We start from the raw sequence: 18,820 nt of genomic DNA, 5'->3' as shown, positions 1-18,820 counted from the left end.
AGGTTTCTTTTAAAACAAAATACAAAGAAAACAGAATACAGCTTATGACATCACATTACAACAAAATTTAAAGAATCAAGAACACTGCTCTGAGAAACGGAACTATTATTTTTTTTCTTTAAATTTTATCACGGTTACATGTGCCTTCTGCAATAGTTTTTCCAAAACCAAATTATATAGATTATGAAGGGGCTTTTTCAAAATTCAAAAAGGTTTACAACTGAAGTTAGTGTCTTAATGTGCCACCTTCTATAATCTCGTCCTTAATGGGGGGGGGACACCCTTTCTAAATTTTCTTGCACAGTGATCTCTCATTGCATTTGTGCTTTGCAAATGATGGGATGCTCACCAGTTGAAATATTGGGAGTTGTCGAATATATCATCTGGCTGCATTTCTCTATGCTGCTTATACATTTTATAAGCCATGAGAAACTTTAGTTTCACACCTCTAAAGCTAATTATCAAAGTAGCTCATTTTTCTGCATTCAATCGAATGAGCATAAACTAACAGATAGAGCATTCTCAGTGGCTAAACTTTTTATGCTACATTGTTAGCAACATCACTGTCACATACAAATGTATCTTATTACTGCAACTAGCTGAGAGCCCTGCTGTTGCCCAGGCATATTTTGATAGCCGAGCCTGAAACTTCGAATGTGTGGAATTTTTGATTTATAAAGCTTCTTTGTATACTATGTTTGATGTAGTATGATTGGGGACATGAACTAAGAGCTTCTTTGCTTCACTAATGAGAGAGAGCCACAAAGTGCTGGCCATGCGAAAGGAAACTGAGCTAAGATCCATGCCAGCAACACACACTGTCTGGTCTTGTGCTTCGTTTATGGTCACGGTATAACATAAGCTCACTCGGAATTTTACATGTTTAAAGCAAAATGGTAAACTGTTATGAATAAGCAGGATTCGGGATATAAAAATTCACTTGCCTGTGCCACTTCACATTAAAATTTTTTGCTTCTATGATGCTACAGTGGAGGCAAGTAACTTTGAGCCTCTGTGAATGAAGTATATTTTGAAGAGTGAGATAATGTAAGATGGTCTCCATCAGAGTTATATGGCACCTCACTTTTGGAAGAAGTCTCCAAAAAGTGAGTTAGAGCCTGATATAAGTTTTGTCTCATGATCTTCATTGGATTCTTGAGACCGCATAGTCCTGAAGTCTTTTAGCTGTTTACTGAGCGAGGTGACACAGTGGTTAGCACACTGGACTTGCATTCGGGAGGACGACGGTTCAATTCCGCGTCCGGCCATCCTGATTAAGGTTTTCTGTAATTTACCTTAATGACTCCAGGCAAATGGCACGATGGTTCCTTTGAAAGAGCATGGCCGACTTCCTTCCCTAATTTGATGAGACCGATGACCTCGCTGTTTGGTCTCTTCCCCCAAACAACCCAACCCTCTTGTAGCTGTTCTGGTGTATTCGGAAAGACTCAACCATTTTCTAGAAATTTTAATTCACAAACAAAACTAAATCAAAATATAATGAGTTGATACTCATATTACAAAGAAATTTAACAAATTCATATTTTCCTAGTGTAGAATATAAATAAAATTATTCCAGAATAAGGATAATTTGCTGAATAATCAACTGATCAGTAAAAATCAAGTTGATTACAATTCAATGTTACTGGTTTTTACAATGCTAGTACAATGATATGCCTTGTTTTCTGTTTTAGTTGGTTTCACATGACAGGATTACTTTTATTTATTTATTCATTCATCCAAAACATCTTTTGAGATTGTGGGACACAAACAAACACAAAACAAAACAGTAACACAATACAGTAAAAATGAAGTAATATTTCAGTAGAGCCTTATCCGCAAAAGAGCTTGCACTACTTGCAGTAGGTGCACTGTCTTGTCTCAAGTCTCTTGTATCTCAAATGTTCCAAACATACTGCTACTGAATGGAAGCAATGAAAGGAAGCAATGTTCTAATACAAATTCCCTGAAGGTTTTACAAAAGAGTGTGAATGATTATATGATTTTTCCCCTATGTGGAAGACTATTGCAAAATTTGTATACCAATGTTTATTGTGGAAGTTTTGTAGGCTGACGTCATTACTGACTAGCTATGAAGCTTCTCCTTTTGCTTTGTATTATGTTCACGGATATTAAAATTTTCATTGATGTCTTTCAAGTTCTTTCTAACATACTTCATTGTCCGCCCCAGGTAGCTGAGTGGTCAGTGCGACAGACTGTCAATCCTAAGGGCCCGGGTTCAATTCCCGGCTGGGTCGGAAATTTTCTCCACTCATGGACTGGGTGTTGTGTTGTCCTAATAATCATCATTTCATCCCCATCGACACGCAAGTCGCCGCAGTGGCGTCAAATCGAAAGACTTGCACCAGGCGAGCGGTCTACCCGACGGGAGGCCCTCGTCACACGACATTTCATTTTCACATACTTCATTTATGCCTTCTTTTAAGTTCTTTCTAACATTCTTACAGACGTCTAGTAGTACATACAGGGAAATGGGAGGGGTGATAACTTTTGAAAGAGGGGTCTGCAAGAATCTGTTTGTCGAGCTTGCTGCATTGCTCTTACAATTCTTTTCTGGGTTAGCAAATGAGTGAACTAGGTTGTGTATTACCCCAAAATATAATTCCATACAGTAGGATGCTATGGAATTGAGCAAAGTAGGCAATTCATACAGTGCTAAAACTTGCTTTAACAGAGGATAAATGTTGATTATAACATATTTTATTTAATGTTCCATTTATTTTGTTTATATATGTATTCCATGTGAAGTCATTTTGAAGCCATATCCCAAAAAACTTAGTTTTTCTGATAAGATGAAATGTCGTTGGATTTTATTGCCACACTGGTGTTGCATGCATCATCTTTTAAACACAAATTTAGGAATGTTGTTTTTTGGTGTTTATCAGTACTTTATTCCCTCCAAACCATCTATTTAACTTTGCTGAAGTTTTATTTTTAGCTGCTTGTAGCTGACTTGAGGTGTTTCTTGTAATATGGAGGCTTGAGTCATCAGTGAAAAAAGTATTTGTTTGTGACTCAATGTTTAGGTCTAAATTAAATTGTTTATATAGAGGAGAAAAAGGTTTGGCCCAAGAATGGATCCCTGAGGGGCTCCTTTTCTTCCAGTTTCTGCGCCTGAGAAACATATTCTAGTATTTTACTTAAGTTCACATTTTATTTTTATTTTCTGTTTTCTGTTTGTCAACTACAATGTGAACCATTTCAATGCAATGCCTTTAATGGCATATGCTTAGAGCTTTACTTAAGTGTAAACAAATTGCAGTGCCACTTTTTTTTCCCCATTGTTTGCAGGGCATCATGTATAAAATCATAGATGGCACTAGTTGTTGATTTATTTTCTCTAAATCTATGCTGAGTGTCAGTGAGAATTTTGTTTTCCTCTCAAAATTATTATATATTACTTTTTCTGTGGCTTTGCTGAAGCTTGCTAATAAGGCAATTGGTCTATAGTTTTCTATATTTGATTTATCTCCTTTCTGATAAACAGAAATCACTGCAGCAATTTTTAAACAGTCTGGAAATGTGCCTGACAGAAAAGATGAATTGACTATATATCTGCAAGAGGCAGTGAAATGTTCACAATATGACACAATCAGGAATACCATCAATTCCTGATGATATTTTCTTAAGAGTTGATGCAACATGGATGATTTCATCTAGAGTCATTCCAGAAACATAGATTGAAAAGGAACATGACTGCACTTTGTTTTTCTATTTCTATTCTAGGTACTGTTTTGACACTGACTGTTAAATTATTTGTGATATCTGCACAGTAACACCCGAAAAGATGTGTGATGTGTTGGGGATCAGTTACTCTCTTCTTCTCATGGTTCAGAGTGATATTCTCCATTTTAGGGTACACTTTATTTGCTTCCTTCTTAATTACTTTCCACACTGCTTGGTTTTTATTTGATGACTCTGTTATGAACTTATCATTGGCCATTCTTTTTGCCTAGCACATCACTCTTTTGTACATTTGAAATTATTTCTGAATGTGGTTGTTCAGAAGTGGGAGTTTGTTATTGTTTTTCCAGCATCTGAGTAATTCTCTTTTACTCGAACTTGATACCTGTTGTTATCAATATCTTAGCTTTTGGAGTTGTGCCTCTTATTACTTGTGTTTTGAGAGGGAATTCAATTTCAAAGTAATCACTGAAGATACTAGAGAATTTCTTGAATCTTTCGTTGGTGTCATATATTTGGGAAACTCCGTCCTGCCTTTCTCCTGATAATATTAGACTGAATGTTTCTATATTATGTGTACTGAAACTTCTTGATGTTGCAGTAGTTTTGTAGTTCTGGGTGGGGAGCAAGTAGCTTTGGAGGGTGTCAACTTGATCTTTATGATCACTAAGCCTTCTACTTACCAATTTTGCACAACAGTCTGTATTCACAAACATCTGGTCCAGGGCATTGACAGTAGTTTTTGTAATTCTTGTTGGTGTTGTTATAGTCAGTTTTAAGGTGAAAGTATTTATGAGGCTGAGGAGTAGATTTTTTTCTTTTGTTGCTTCCAAGAAAGTCTCTACACAGCACATTGATTTTCTGTCTAGATGGAGCCTGTTTAGTACTTATTCAAGATTTATTTGGGAACGAGTTAAAATTTCCATTTGGGGAGTGATAAATACAAGCTAAAACTGTATTTGTATCACAGACTTCAATGAGTACCAGGTTAAAGTCTCTTTCTGTACTGAGATTCTGATACTTATTAATGGATTTATATTTTAGATATTGATTGATGAACATCACAATATCTCCATTTTTATAACTGTATCCACAGAAATAATTTGGGAGTGATTACCCTGGCATAGAGAAAAAGATAATTTGATCCATATTTAGGCAGAGTTCTGTAATGTGCAGAACAGTGATAAAGTGGAGTTCTGTATTTAGTAAAATCTCTACATCTAAAATTTTGTTTGTTATTGACTGAATGTTTTGATGGCAAACAGAAAGAACTTTATTACTACAATTTATCTGATTACTAGAACTGATTTTTACACTAACATTAGATTTTGCTGAGGGCATTTTTATTACACCTCTAACCTCCTCATTGCTTGGTATAGATTTTTCCACAGTAAATCATCTGTATAGTCTTGGAATAGATTTTTCCACAGTACATCATCTGTATAGGCAGCGAAAGGCTATTTACAATTTGTACAGAAACCAGATGGCACTTATAAGAGTCGAGGGGCATGAAAGGGAAAGATTATTGTTTCGTTATATTGAGGAGTTAGGGGGAGGACTGTACGGGATTTATAAGGGCTTTATTTTATTGTAAGTACCTTATTTTTTTACATATATATTTCAACATTCCATTAGAACCACTGATAGCCTTGGGAGAGCCAGCCCTGACACAATTCTACCATCTGGTGAGCAAGACGTATGGGACAGGCGAAATACCCTTAGACTTCAAGAAGAATATAATAATTCCAATCTCAAAGAAAGCAGGTGTTGACAGATGTGAAAATTAGTGAACTATCAGTTTAATAAGTCACACTACAAAATACTAACACGAATTCTTTACAGACAAATGGAAAAACTGGTAGAAGTTGACCTCGGGGAAGATCAGTTTGGACTCTGTAGAAATGTTGGAACATGTGAGGCAATATTGACCCTACGACTTATCTTAGAAGACAGATTAAGGAAAGGCAAACCTACGTTTCTAGCATTTGTAGACTTAGAGAAAGCTTTTGACAATGTTGACTGGAATACTCTCTCTCAAATTCTGAGGTGGCAGGTGTAAAATACAGGGAGTGAAAGGCTATTTATAATTTTTACAGAAACCAGATGGCAGTCATAAGAGTCGAGGGGCATGAAAGGGAAGCAGTGGTTGGGAAAGGAGTGAGACAGGGTTGTAGCCTCTCCCCGATGTTATTCAATCTGTATATTGAGCAAGTAGGAAAAAAAGAAAAAATAGTAATTGGAGTAGGTATTAAAATCCATGGAGAAGAAATAAAAACCTTGAGGTTCGCCGATGACATTGTAATACTGTCAGAGACAGCAAAGGACTTGGAAGAGCTGTTGAACGGAATGGACATTGTCTTGAATGGAGGATATAAGATGAACATCAACAAAAGCAAAATGAGGATAATGGAATGCAGTCGAATTAAATCAGGTGATGCTGAGAGAATTAGATTGGGAAATGAGACACTGAAAGTAGTAGATGAGTTTTGCTATTTGGGGAGCAAAATAACTGATGATGGTCAAAGTAGAGTGGATATAAAATGTAGACTGGCAGTGACAAGGAAAGTGTTTCTGAAGAAGAGAAATTTGTTAACATTGAGTATAGATTTCAATGTAAGGAAGTTGTTTCTGAAGTATTTGTGTGGAATGTAGCCATGTATGCAAGTGAAACATGGACGATAAATAGTTTGGACAAGAAGAGAATAGAAGCTTTCGAAATGTGGTGCTACAGAACAATGCTGAAGATTAGATGAGTAGACCACATAACTAACGAGGAGGTATTGAATAGAATTACGGCACAACTTGACTAGAAGAAGGGATCAGTTGGTAGGACATGTTCTGAGGTATCAAGGGATCACCAATTTAGTATTGGAGGGCACCAAGGAGGGTAAAAATCATAGAGTGAGACCAAGAGATGAATACACTAATCAGATTCAGAAGAATGTAAGCTGCAATAGGTACTGGGAGATGAAGAAGCTTGCACAGAATACCATAGCATGGAGAGCTGCATCAAACCAGTCTCTGGACTGAAGACCACAACAACAACAAGAACAACAACATTTCTTCATTTTAATGTCTGTTTGTGATCTGCAAATTTTATTACAATCCCTGTTTCTAGTGCTTTGATGTTTGTATTTGTTGGTAACTGAATGCACATGCTCTACATGCACTTTAAATTTTTGGCAGTTTACTGCACATCAGAGGGACTTCATGGGATACTTGATTCATTATGTATTAAGCTACCACCATTTACAATTTTGCTTCGCATATGGCCAGCTTAATATGTATTTGGTTTTATGTAATTTTGAATGCTTTTGTTATTTTATTTATTTCTTAGGATTTCCATAAATGCATTTCAGTTTACTTGTTTTGCATAATTTTATATTTATGTAATGCTCCTTATGGCTGATATTGCACACCATCTAGTTACATTTTGCCACACTAGTACTGTGTGTGTTTCCTAGACTCTGGTAGTCATATCTGTATTAGCACTAAACAGACCTGAGTTGCGCACAGCTGATACTGTGTTTGTTCTTCTGTAAGTGTGGTCCAAGGTTGTGCTAACAAGGTGAAGTTTGCTGGTGTTAGTAAGGTAACATACAGTCTTTTTTGAAAAGTGTTTCTGTCGCTGTCATATATGGGATGGCTTATTGTCATATTACCTTTCTTTTAATTACGTCCCCTTCTCATTCTGTATGACTATGATGGATGGGTTTTTTATACAGCTACTTTTATGTAAGTTCTAGTATACATTTGAATTCATTTATTTGTGTAGTTGTAGAAGATAGGACCATGCCTTCCCTCTATTTTGTTTTTAATGGAATGTTTTCCTCTTTTTGTAGACAACCTGATGATGCCCCAAAAGGATAAAAGCATTATTAAAACAAATAACTTTGCAACCCAGGGGGTTTTCCAGTCTGAAATAAAACATATTGAATGAAGCAATGCCATGTCATTAAGTTTTTAATACACAAAGCGAAATCAGTAAATCCATATACCCTAGTCAAGTAAATGCACTGTTAGTTTGTATTTGTAAAAATAAGGTTGTGACAATTCTGTCACTGATATAAACTTCCTAAAATACATCTGTACTTGAGTTAAAAACTAACAGCATTATCTATTGGAACTTTGGTGTATAATGAAGTTAAGAGTGCCATCTACTGGTTCTTTGCTGCACTAATGTGATGATTAAACATCTGAAATACTAAGCTGAGTAGAAAATTTTACAGAAAACTTTATAAATTACGATACCTTCTTTTCCTGTGCTCCAATTTTGATGAAATAAAGGCTATAAATTGCTCAAGCTACACTCTTGTTACCTGCGAAAATCCCATGAAAATTCTTCAACTAATTTTGAAGATTAGCGTGTTCAAACTGACAGACACAATGGTTTTTGATAAAACTCATGATACCTTTTTTTCTTCATGATCTGATTTTGATCAAGTAAAGCCTATATGTTTCCCCAAGCTACACTCAAGTTAGTTACATGTGAAAATACCATGAAAATTCTTCTAGTAGATTTGAAGATTAGTGTGTTCAAATTGGCAAATGGTTTTGCGTTTTAATAATTAGTGTAGACCACGGTAAATGCTCATCATAACTGGCAAGATTTGAATTATGTCACACCATCTGTTTATCAAAAACATGTATTGGCAACTGTGGAGGACATTAATAAATGATGTGGTACAAATAACAGCCACAATATGCATAGAGAAGCGACAGCATCTGGCAATCAGCTACTGTATGTGCTGCTAGGATTCCACTTAATTATGCTCATCATCAGCTCCAGTCATTATGTTGAGTGACACAATCAATGCCACCCACTGAAGGATCCTGTAGTAAAAGATGTTATCAATCAGGTGGTGAGTTATCTTTGGATGGATGGATTTATGGGGTTACAAGGACCTAACTATTAGGTCATTGGTCCCTAAATCCTTCATGTGTCAAGCCAGAAATAGTCCCCAGAGAGGAAAGATACAAAAGACAAATCTTGATGAACTCGACTGCATCTGAGAATCAAGAAATTCAAGATACAGAAGGAAGAAGTAGTCAGATAGGCACAAAAGGTTAAGATGGGAGAGATGCCCCATCCAGAAAGCAGCTGGAGGCCCTCGGGATATGTCATATGATGGGAGACACCCTCTGCATCAGACCAGTGCTTCCAGACCCTCCATTACCACAAGAAAACTAGCAGTGTGGACAAGTTGATAAAATCTCAGAAAATAGAATGATGATGACAAGACAGTAAACCAACAACAGATGTGAAAGAATAAGAAGAATTAAAAAGTTGGGAAGGACAGGAGCCAGGTTGGACCACCAAGCAAGGGCAGCCTTGGTTCCCCTCAGTCAGAGCAGGTGACAGAGCACACATCCAATTCCTCAAGTGGCTGACAAGGCTAATATGCCCTACATCAAACAGAAGAGTAGAAACCACTTTTACAGGTAAAGTGTAAAACCAGATCAGCCGCTTTGGCATCATCTGCTAGCTTAGGAGGTAGTGTGTCAGCAAGGTCAAGATTTCATCACCAAATTAAGGCAGTCCCATGGGCAGATGGCCACTGTCAGGCAGGCACCACACCAGCAGTGGAGAGGATCCTCACTTTGGCGAATGTGGCCCTGGGTCACACGAATGTGGCCAATGTGGAGGCAACAGAGAACAACAGCTTACCTGCCAGAAGCACAAAGGGAAGACTGCCACTTGGTCATGGCCCCCTTCATCCATGATCCAAGCCTCCAATAATTGATGGTGTACTATCGACCAAAGGTCCAGTTCTAGTACTCTCACCTCCAAAGTCAGCATCCTGGTAGCCAATTTCATCAACTGGTCAGCGTGTTTGTTCCCTGGTATCCCAGCTTGACCTGGGGCCCATAAAAACATAACTGACGCATCAGCTTGGTAGAGGTCACAAAGGAGATCCTGGACAGTCTCAGCCAATGGGTGTTGATGGTAGCACTGGTTGATGACCTGAAGCCTACTCAGGGAGTCACTGCTGATTAAGAACATCTTACCAATATAAGAATGAACGTGACTGAGGGCTTGGGCTATGGCCACCAATTCTGCAGTGATACATTGCATCTGTTCGGCAGGGAGTGTAATTCACTGCACCCTGCACATTTGAAGGTAAAACTGGTTCTTCCATTGACCACAGAGCCATCAGTGTATACCAGGCAGCAAAAAACAATGGGATTAACAGTGTCTTCTGGTCCAAAGGACAGATCGAGACAGATCCAAGAATGGTGTACACACCATGAGGGTGTATGCAATTGCTCCCTAATAAGAGACGAAAGTGGGAATAGCTAGACTTCAGAGCAGAGACTCTATATGCGAACTGTGATTGTGAATCCAGCCCTGGGCCTCTATTGTGTGAGGTGCATCTCCCCACCAGGAAAAAGGACATGGTAGTTCAGATGCTCAGGAGAGCAACAAAAGTGTGTCCCACAGGTGAGTAACATTTGTTGGCATTTGAGCCATAGGTAGAGGACTCCACCTCCATGAGTAGGCTGTTTGCAGAGCTAGTCAAAAATCACCTGTTGCAAGCTGGACCCCACAATGGTGTATTGGGTTTAGCATCCGCTGTTCTGAAGGTGGTGCTGAGCCACCAGCCAGGCTTCCAAAAACTAGATCAGACAGAATAACAGCTCTGTAGAGCCACAAGTGCGTATAGTGATTAGTGCCCCAGATAGTGTTACTGAGGCATCAAAGAGTATTAAAGTGTGACCTGCAAGTTTGTTTATGTTGGCAAAGATGGGGAAGCCACATCAGTCGATCAGTGAAGACTAGTCCCAAAAAAGCAATGACTCCATCACACTGAGTAACTGATCATCGAGGTAGAGTCATGGATGTGGACGGCAGTATGATCCCGACAGAATTACACAATATTTCTTTGCAGTTGAAAACCGGAGGCCATGGGTGAGTGCCCAGGACTGAGCCTTTCGTATGGCACCCTGCAGTTGGCATTCAGCAACACCCACAGTTGAGGAACAACAGTAAATGGAAAAATTGTTGGCACACAAGAGGGGTGACATTGTAGACCCCAGAGCTGCAGCTAGACCATTGATAGCCACTAAAAGAAGGAGCACACTCAATACAGTGCCCTGCGGAATCCAGTTCTCTTGTGTATGTGGGGTATTGTGAAAAGCAGCAACTTGATCCCAGAATGTATGATCTGACGAGAAGTTCCTGATAAAAATTGGGAGTTGGCCTCAGAGACTAAACTCACATAAGGTAATGAAGATGTGGTGGCATCATGCGGTGCTGTAAGCCTTTCAAAAGTCAAAGACAGCAGCAATAAGCAGAAGGAAGTCCTTGGTAAACACTGACCTGTGATGGAACTGAAAGACCCTGTGACTCAAGGCACCAATACAGCTGCTGGCTCACCATACATTCAAACAGCTTATACACAACATTAGTGAGACTAATTGGGCAACAGCTGTCCATCTGAAGTGAGTGTTTACTCTGTTTCAATACAGGGACAATATGCTTTCTCACCACTGACATGGGAACTCACCCTCCCTCCAATACAGTTCACAATAGCGAGGATTTGATGTTGACAATCCATCAATAAGTATTTGGGCATTAGGCTGCAGATGCAGTCTGGACCTGTAACTGTGTTGGAACAAAGACCTAGGCCACTGATGAATTCTCACTCATAGAACAGAGCATGATATTGCTCTAAGGTGACGTTTAATGAAAGGTAAGTGAATTTGTTCCACCTGCTGTTTGAGGATACGAAATGCTGGCTGATAATTCTCAGATGCAGAGGCTCGAGCATAATGCAAAGTAAAATCTTTGATGACAGTGCCTGAGTCAGTGTAGATTACCAGGTACACCTGGGGGGGACTGCTGTCCATGGAGGTGTCAAATTTTTGGCCAAACCTTTGAAGGAGGGGGGTGGGGACACTGTCAAATGGTAGCAACAAACTGTTCCCAGCATTTCATTTCTGTTGTTTTGTGAGGTGACAGACTCAGGCACAGAGCTGTTTAAAGGAATGAGGTGCTCCATCAACGGCTGTTGCTTATGGTGATGGAGAGCTCGTCTTCAGTCATTAGTGATTTTGGGGACCACCAAGCTACTGTCTTCTGACAAGGAGGTCCCAGGAAATAGGATATTGGAAAGTCAGATGCCCTGCAGCTGGACAGCCACATCGATACCTCCATGTGGTGGCGTGGTAAAGGTGATGGAAGAGGTGAAGGCATCCCAATCAGTTCTGTTCAGAACCCATCTGTGTGGCAACCAGGAGAGTGACATAATGGAGGGTCAAGACAAACGGAAAATTATCACTGTCACACAGGTCATCATGCACTCTACAAGAGAAGGATGAGCTGCAAATGCAAAGATCGATGGCTGAATAAAACCCATATGTCACACTGAAGTGTGCGGGAACAGTAGTATCCAAGGGGCAAAGATAGAGCTCTGTGAGCAAGTTTCCAACAGCTTTACTGCAGTCAGTGATCAGCGTTCCACCCCACAAAGGGTGGTGGGCATTGAAATCACCCAATATAAGGAAGGATGGGGAGCTTAGAAAACTCTGTGTGGAGGAAGACACACATTACAGATGGTAAATTCTAGAGACATCGTCACACGAACAGCTACAGTGCATGTGTTCACTGCAGACAGAATGTAAGTGTAAACACTGCCCAACACTATTTCATTCTTAAAATAGCCCTGATAGCTGCGAATGGAAGGAGTCCACAATGATGGGAACCAAGTTTTCTGAAGGGTGATGTAAGAAAAAGGGAAATGCATAAGAGATGACATTGCTCAGCCATATGACAGAAAAAACTGCTACAGTTCCACTGGAGGATCATGTATCAATATCCTGTGGGGGCACGAAGGGACCAAGGAGGCAGGTCACATCTCAAGGCCACCTGCTGCCACCAGTTGTGTAGATATGGCATCAATACACATTGGTTCTGAACCAGTTGTGTGTGTGTGTGTGGGGCGGGGGGGGGGGGGGGGGGGGTGGAGGGGTGGAGGGGAGGGTATGGGACACAGAGACCAGGTGTGTGTGTGTGTGTGTGTGTGTGTGTGTGTGTGTGTGTGTGTGTGTGTGTGTGTGTGTGTGTATGTATGTATGTATGGGGTGGGGTGGAGGGGGGGGGGGGGGGGAGGGTATGGGACACAGAGAACACCAGGGATGCCACTTCAAAGACAGAAAGACAAGAGGCAGAACAGGTAGAGCTCGGTGGCATGGTGTCTACTGGAATCGCCTTCTTCTTGGAGGACTTGTGTGCCCCAGATTCTGGACAAAGGGGGAATGCAAAGTCCAATGACCTGTAATCTGTGGCTCCTTCTGCCACTAGCTGGAATCCAGTTGCTGATCAGCAAAATCCTGGGAAGGGAGTGTCCTGAAGGACCCTTTTGTGGTAAGAGATGCTGGAGGAGGGAGTTGTTTCTTCAACTGGGTGTTGGGGATGACATCCCTGATGGGTGGGGAGCTGATGACCCCCAAAGGGTGTCTGGGAAAAGCAGTTGCAGACGAATGGGTGCAAATGATACAGACAGGGGAAGGGCACAAGGAGCTTTCATGTGCAACTGCTGTCCACAATCCCTACAGATGGAGCTGATGTTGCAATGCGAGGACATGTGCCCATTCTCATGCATTTGTAGCACTGCATGGTAGGAGGAACATTATGCTTCATTTTGCATTGATATACTGTCACCCTGATAGGTCAACATGAAGGCTACAGTATCAATCTTATTGTCCGCTGGTACCCATTGGACATAATGGACAAAATGCATAACATATCCCTCCAAATTGGCACACAGCTCATCATCAGTCAGATGTGAGATTAAGATGATACCCTATGCCACACTGATACTGTTGTGGGGAGTTATATTCACAGGAATGTCATCCCACTCAGTGAGGAATGCTTGTGGCTGAGGAGGGTAGGCCATTTTAATAAAGAGCCACTTTTCATTTCTGAAATTGCTGACGCTTCCCCAAAAATGTCCTTGAGGTGTTCAGCGAAGAAATGTGGGTTTGGCAAAAGGGAATCCCTGTGGGTCACAGAACAAACTAAGTACTGGGAGGAGCATTTCACCCCTTGTTTCTGAGCCTTATATTACTCCCATGGTGTAGCCAGGACAGGAATCATTCTGGGATCATATCTCTCCATTGTAATAAGTGTTACCATCTGAAGGGACTAAAGAAGCTGTATGCCCACAAGCAGAAGAAAGTTTAATTCGCTTCAAGTGCAAGTCTTCTGCCAGGGTGCTACCCACTTCGAACAAGGGCACTCCCCATGGGCCTCACCCACCCACAGCAACTGTAACTTGGCCAATACACCTTTGCCGGAGTCCCTGTGCCCCAGCCATGACTGCACATATTCCTTGGCATGTGTGGTGAGTTTCCTCCTCCAACAGTACGATCCCTGTGTGGTTAGGCATCTACCACCATTCATGTACTTGATCATGATAATCACAAAGTACAAATGACAGCCATAATATCTGTAGTGGCGCCACCCAACATCAGTATGGAAACCTATTAGCTGGTGCAAAATTACTGTCAACTGCTGTTGCGTCACTACCCAGATGGCGCTTGTCACCACCAGAAGATGGTGCAAGCCAGTTGTTATTCAATCAGTGGAAGTGCATGCTGATCGGTCTACTGGTTTAGTTTATGGGTGTTTACTTTCCAGACTCTGTTAGTTACTTGTGGGACTCTGAGATTGCTTGAACTGAATTTTTATGGGATTCCTTACTTAAAGCTGCTTGTACAGTTCCAAGTATGGTTCTGTAACATATCTCAGTTTATCAAATAAACTGGGTGTCTCTCCATTAGTTCTGAGTATAAATAACCTATAAAAGACAAGTGATATGCAAATCAGACTTTGAACATTCTTAAGTGAGATTTTTTTCAATCATGGAACAACTCCAACTGCATAAGGCCATCAAATGCTAACAACAGCAATATTAGAGCTAGTGCAAACATTAGTGAATATAGCAAATATGTCTTCCATACCATTCATGTTGATGGTTTTACCATTATTTAATGAAAAAAGTGAAGAGTGGGAGACTTACTGGCAAAAATTGCGGTTAGATTTTACAGGTTGCCAAATTTCCAACATGAGAAGACAAAGGGTCATATTCTTGTCAGGAAATCCTGAATGGTATCACCTGATACAGAAACTAGAGCCACTAATGAATCCGACAGTAAGTTGAACTGCCAAAAATATTTTCACAGATTTGAAAGGACAGATTATCACACTACTCACCATACAGACAAGGCCCTGAGTGGCAGACAGGCACAATGAAAAGAGACTGCTAGATATTATTTGTTTATTTGCTATTTTACTAAGTCCTTCATCAGACGCAGACAAAATAAAACACACACACATTTGGAACTCACACATACAAGGACACTGTTGTCTTGGGTGCCAATGACTGAATGTGGTTGTCTCTGAGGATAGCTGTGATCTTTGCTGGGTGGATAGTGGGCTGCAGAAGAGGTGTGGGATGGGGAGGGAGAGGGATAGCAGGATAGGAATGGTGGAAGATGCTAGTGCTGCCTGAGGGAGCATGCAGGGATGTGATGAGGACAAGATAATGGGCTACAACATGTAGCATCAAGAGGCTGTGCAGGGTGAGAAGGAGGGAGAAGGGGGGTGAGGAGTGTAGAGAAACAGAGGAGAAAGGACCATGTGTGTGCACTGGGGGGGATACAAGATGTGTGCAGGGATGTAGTAGGAGCAAGGAAGAGGATAGGCCGGTAGAAGACAACGACTAGCGAAGATTAAGGCCAGTGGGTTATAAGACTGAAGGATATGTTGCAGGGACAAAACTTTGGGCCTATGGACCCATCACATGCGGTTGTTAGGAAAAATTTCAGTTTTGCTCATTTAAAAGAAATCACCCATTCAATAAATTTTCTTGAGCTAGCTGTTCCCAAAGTGAACAATGTTTTTGAGGTACATTCTTTCCACACTTTTGGGTTTACAGTTCCTGAAGCAACACACCATTAAATCTGAAGGACTTTGCACTATGCTTAAGACTTTCTGTGAAAAATGTGGTCAAATCTTCTCACTTGGATTGGAAAGGCAAGTGATTTAAAAGCTCACATCATGCTTAAGGCAACACCTACCCCGCAGTTCTTCAAAGTTCATACAGTGCCTCTAGATCTAAGGGTATCCTCAAAATAGAACTGTGCAGTTTCACTACTGAATATGTATTAACATCTATTTTACACACTCAATGAGCTATTCCACTGGTAGCAGTATGGAAGTCCAATGGAAATTTGAAACTCTGTGATGACTTTAAAATGAAAATAAGTGCACAAGCTGAAGTGGAAACTTACCGCTGTCTGAGCCTCAATGAACTCTTTCTACAATTAGACCACAGTACTTTATTCAATGAAATCGACTTCTTTGAGGCATATTTTCAAATTCCCTTGGATGCAGCATCACACGCTTATCTACTGCTCATTACATCATATGGGCTCTATCATTATAACTGGTTGCCTTAATGAATTTCATCAGCCCCTGCTATATTCTGAGGTTTATGGATAAATTTCTATTAAGTATTCCAAACTGTCCCCCACACTTCAATGATACCTTAGTTACAGGTGCAACTCTAGATGGTCACTTCACCAGTTTGAGCTCTTGTTCAAGAGTCTGGCAGCAAAAGGAGTCAAATCAACCTGTGCAAATAGCCAATTGACTCAAAGCAATGGAACATTATGGCCCAGCAATTCACAATATCCAACCACCAAAACCATAAAAGACCTTCAAGTGTTTCTAGGTAAGATTAACTATTATGGCTGCTTCATCGTATATCTGAATTGTCTTTTCCACTGAACCAGATATGAAGATAGTGCAAGTTTTGAATGGTCATTTCACTGTCAACAAGTTTTCCAGGCTTTGAAACATCGCCTTAACCAGGCACTATGCTCCAAAACATGCTTCCCCCCCCCATCTGCTGCAAGTGTTAGTGGCTGATTTGACCCCCTAACAATTGGCACAGCCCTGTCCCATAAACAGACACCCTGATGAAACAGAGTACTCTCTGCATATGCTTATAAGATAACACCCCCCCCCCCCCCCCCTCGAGCAACACTACTCTCAAACAGAATGGAAGGCCCTTGCAATCATCCACGCACTCCACAAATTTAAATTATTCCTTTTTCTTATGTACATAAATTTCACCTTGTCACTGACCACTGACTGGTGCTCACCATATTTTCCCCAAAGCATTGCTTACCACAGCGGACTAATGCAGGGTGCTGGGTGTTGTACTAGCCTAATTTCCACTGTTGTATCCACTATCAGACAGCTGTGTTACACATGAATGTGAATGCATTGTCCTGATTCCTCATGAGAGACAACCCAGATTTTGACCAACACAATTTGTGTGTTTCCAGGTTGATTGATATCTGGATTCAGCCATTTCAGCTCTTCCCTTAACATACACAATGTTGCAGCCACCACTGACAAGGACCCATCATTACACTGCCTCACTTACTTGGTGCAACACAAGTGGCTGGATGCACCTCCTGGACCTTGTTTTCTCCTCTGATGGTCCTGGAGAATTCAAATGCTAGTGGGTTTCAGACAAAAACCACTGGTGTGTCCTGATTCTTCACTCTCTTCAGCCACAAGTGCTGCGCCTCCTGCACATCGTCCATTAGGCCACATCATAAAAGAAAAGTTCGGTGCAACAAGTATTCTGGCTTAGTACTACCTCCAACACTGCGGACTTTGTCTGTCAATGTTCTTATTGAAAGGCCCATCAAGCTACACCTCCCCAGCAGTGTTCTCCCTGGTCCAATGCTGCAGAGCTGTGAGCCCATTTTTGGGCTCCATGTGGTGGGCTGTGACAGATTCCTTTTCTCATTTGTCTTTTGTGTTCTACATGTCCCAGGTCACTTCTGCCCTTCTACTGTGGTCTTGGGAAAACTTTTTGTCCTTGTAAGTACCCCATGCACTTTGGCTTCAGATGCTGGGATCACATTTAGCTCACATGACTTCGAGCAGTTTTGTGCCTGTAACAAGATTCAACACCTTCATACCATGCTGTTTCACCCAGCCTCCAAGTCATGCAAAATGCTTTATCCACACTTTCAAGGCCCAGGGGTAACATTGCACTTAATATCCCCAATAGTTTTTTGAGAATTTACGAGACCACCCCAATGGAAGGTTGCAGCCTGGCAGAGTGGCCAGACATGTCCTCTTGGACATACTACATCCACTGCCAGCACACGTTGTCGGCAAGGCCTGTAACTTCCAGGTGGGGTATCCCAGTGCTGGCCTGTGAGTTTAGATTCCATCCAACCTGAATCCACACAATGAATGCTGCTCACTATGGTTTAATCCATGGCATTCTGTGGTGCCATCAAACTCAAATTCATTTCTACTGCTTAGATCAGCAGTTGCCTGGTACTATGTCCCTGGATTACCCTTTGCTCCCATTGCAGATCATGCAACTTCTATAAAGCCTGTCCTGCCCCATCCTTCCACAGTGATGCCCATGGACTGTGATGAAACATTGTAGAGTGGCACCACCTGATTACACTGCAGAAATCAACTAGCACTGGCAGAACGTTACTGTTGACCACCATAGTACCACTAATCAGAAAACATTTGTCACCAGGAATGCCCTCTGACAAATCCTCTTTATAAGCCAGCCCATGGCCAGTGTGAGGCAGTTTTAATTCAAGCAGTGGAAGTGTGTGCCGATCAGTCATTTGGTTTGTTTTATAGATTTACTCTGTGAACTCTGTCAGTTACTGGTGGGACTCTTGACACTGCATGAACTGGACATTGACTGGATTGTTTCTTAAAATAGCTTGCATGAGTGCTAGGAGTGTTTTGTAACACATCTCAATTTTTCAAACAATCAAGGTGAGTCTGCATTAGTTTGAAGGTACATTGCTTTTGTAAAAATATTCATTGAGGTCACAGCAAAATATGGAACAACAGGGTACTTACTATGCTTTGTTTAAGCACGTATGAATGGTTTGAGGTTTCAGTCATGTAGCTACCTATTGACGTCTATTAGCACTAGTCACACAGCAAGTCTTACTGCCAAAATTTATTTTCGCAATCATGATTGCATTTCAGTTTAATCATCTACCTTTTATTTGTTCAGCATTGAGTTTCTAGTTAATTTTATTCTCT

The 18,820-nt window shown here is 40.9% G+C and overlaps 1 protein-coding gene across 1 annotated transcript in view; it reads right to left on the bottom strand.

Moving 5' to 3' along the window:
• Nucleotides 1–18,820, bottom strand: part of LOC126355955 (N-alpha-acetyltransferase 60) — a 104,114-nt gene that overhangs the window by 24,933 nt on the left and 60,361 nt on the right. The gene's annotated exons all lie outside the window — the stretch shown is intronic.

This window comes from Schistocerca gregaria, chromosome 3 (genome assembly GCF_023897955.1).
Source record: "Schistocerca gregaria isolate iqSchGreg1 chromosome 3, iqSchGreg1.2, whole genome shotgun sequence".
Taxonomy (NCBI): Eukaryota; Metazoa; Arthropoda; class Insecta; order Orthoptera; family Acrididae; genus Schistocerca; species Schistocerca gregaria.
This window is presented reverse-complemented; position numbering and strand designations above follow the sequence as displayed.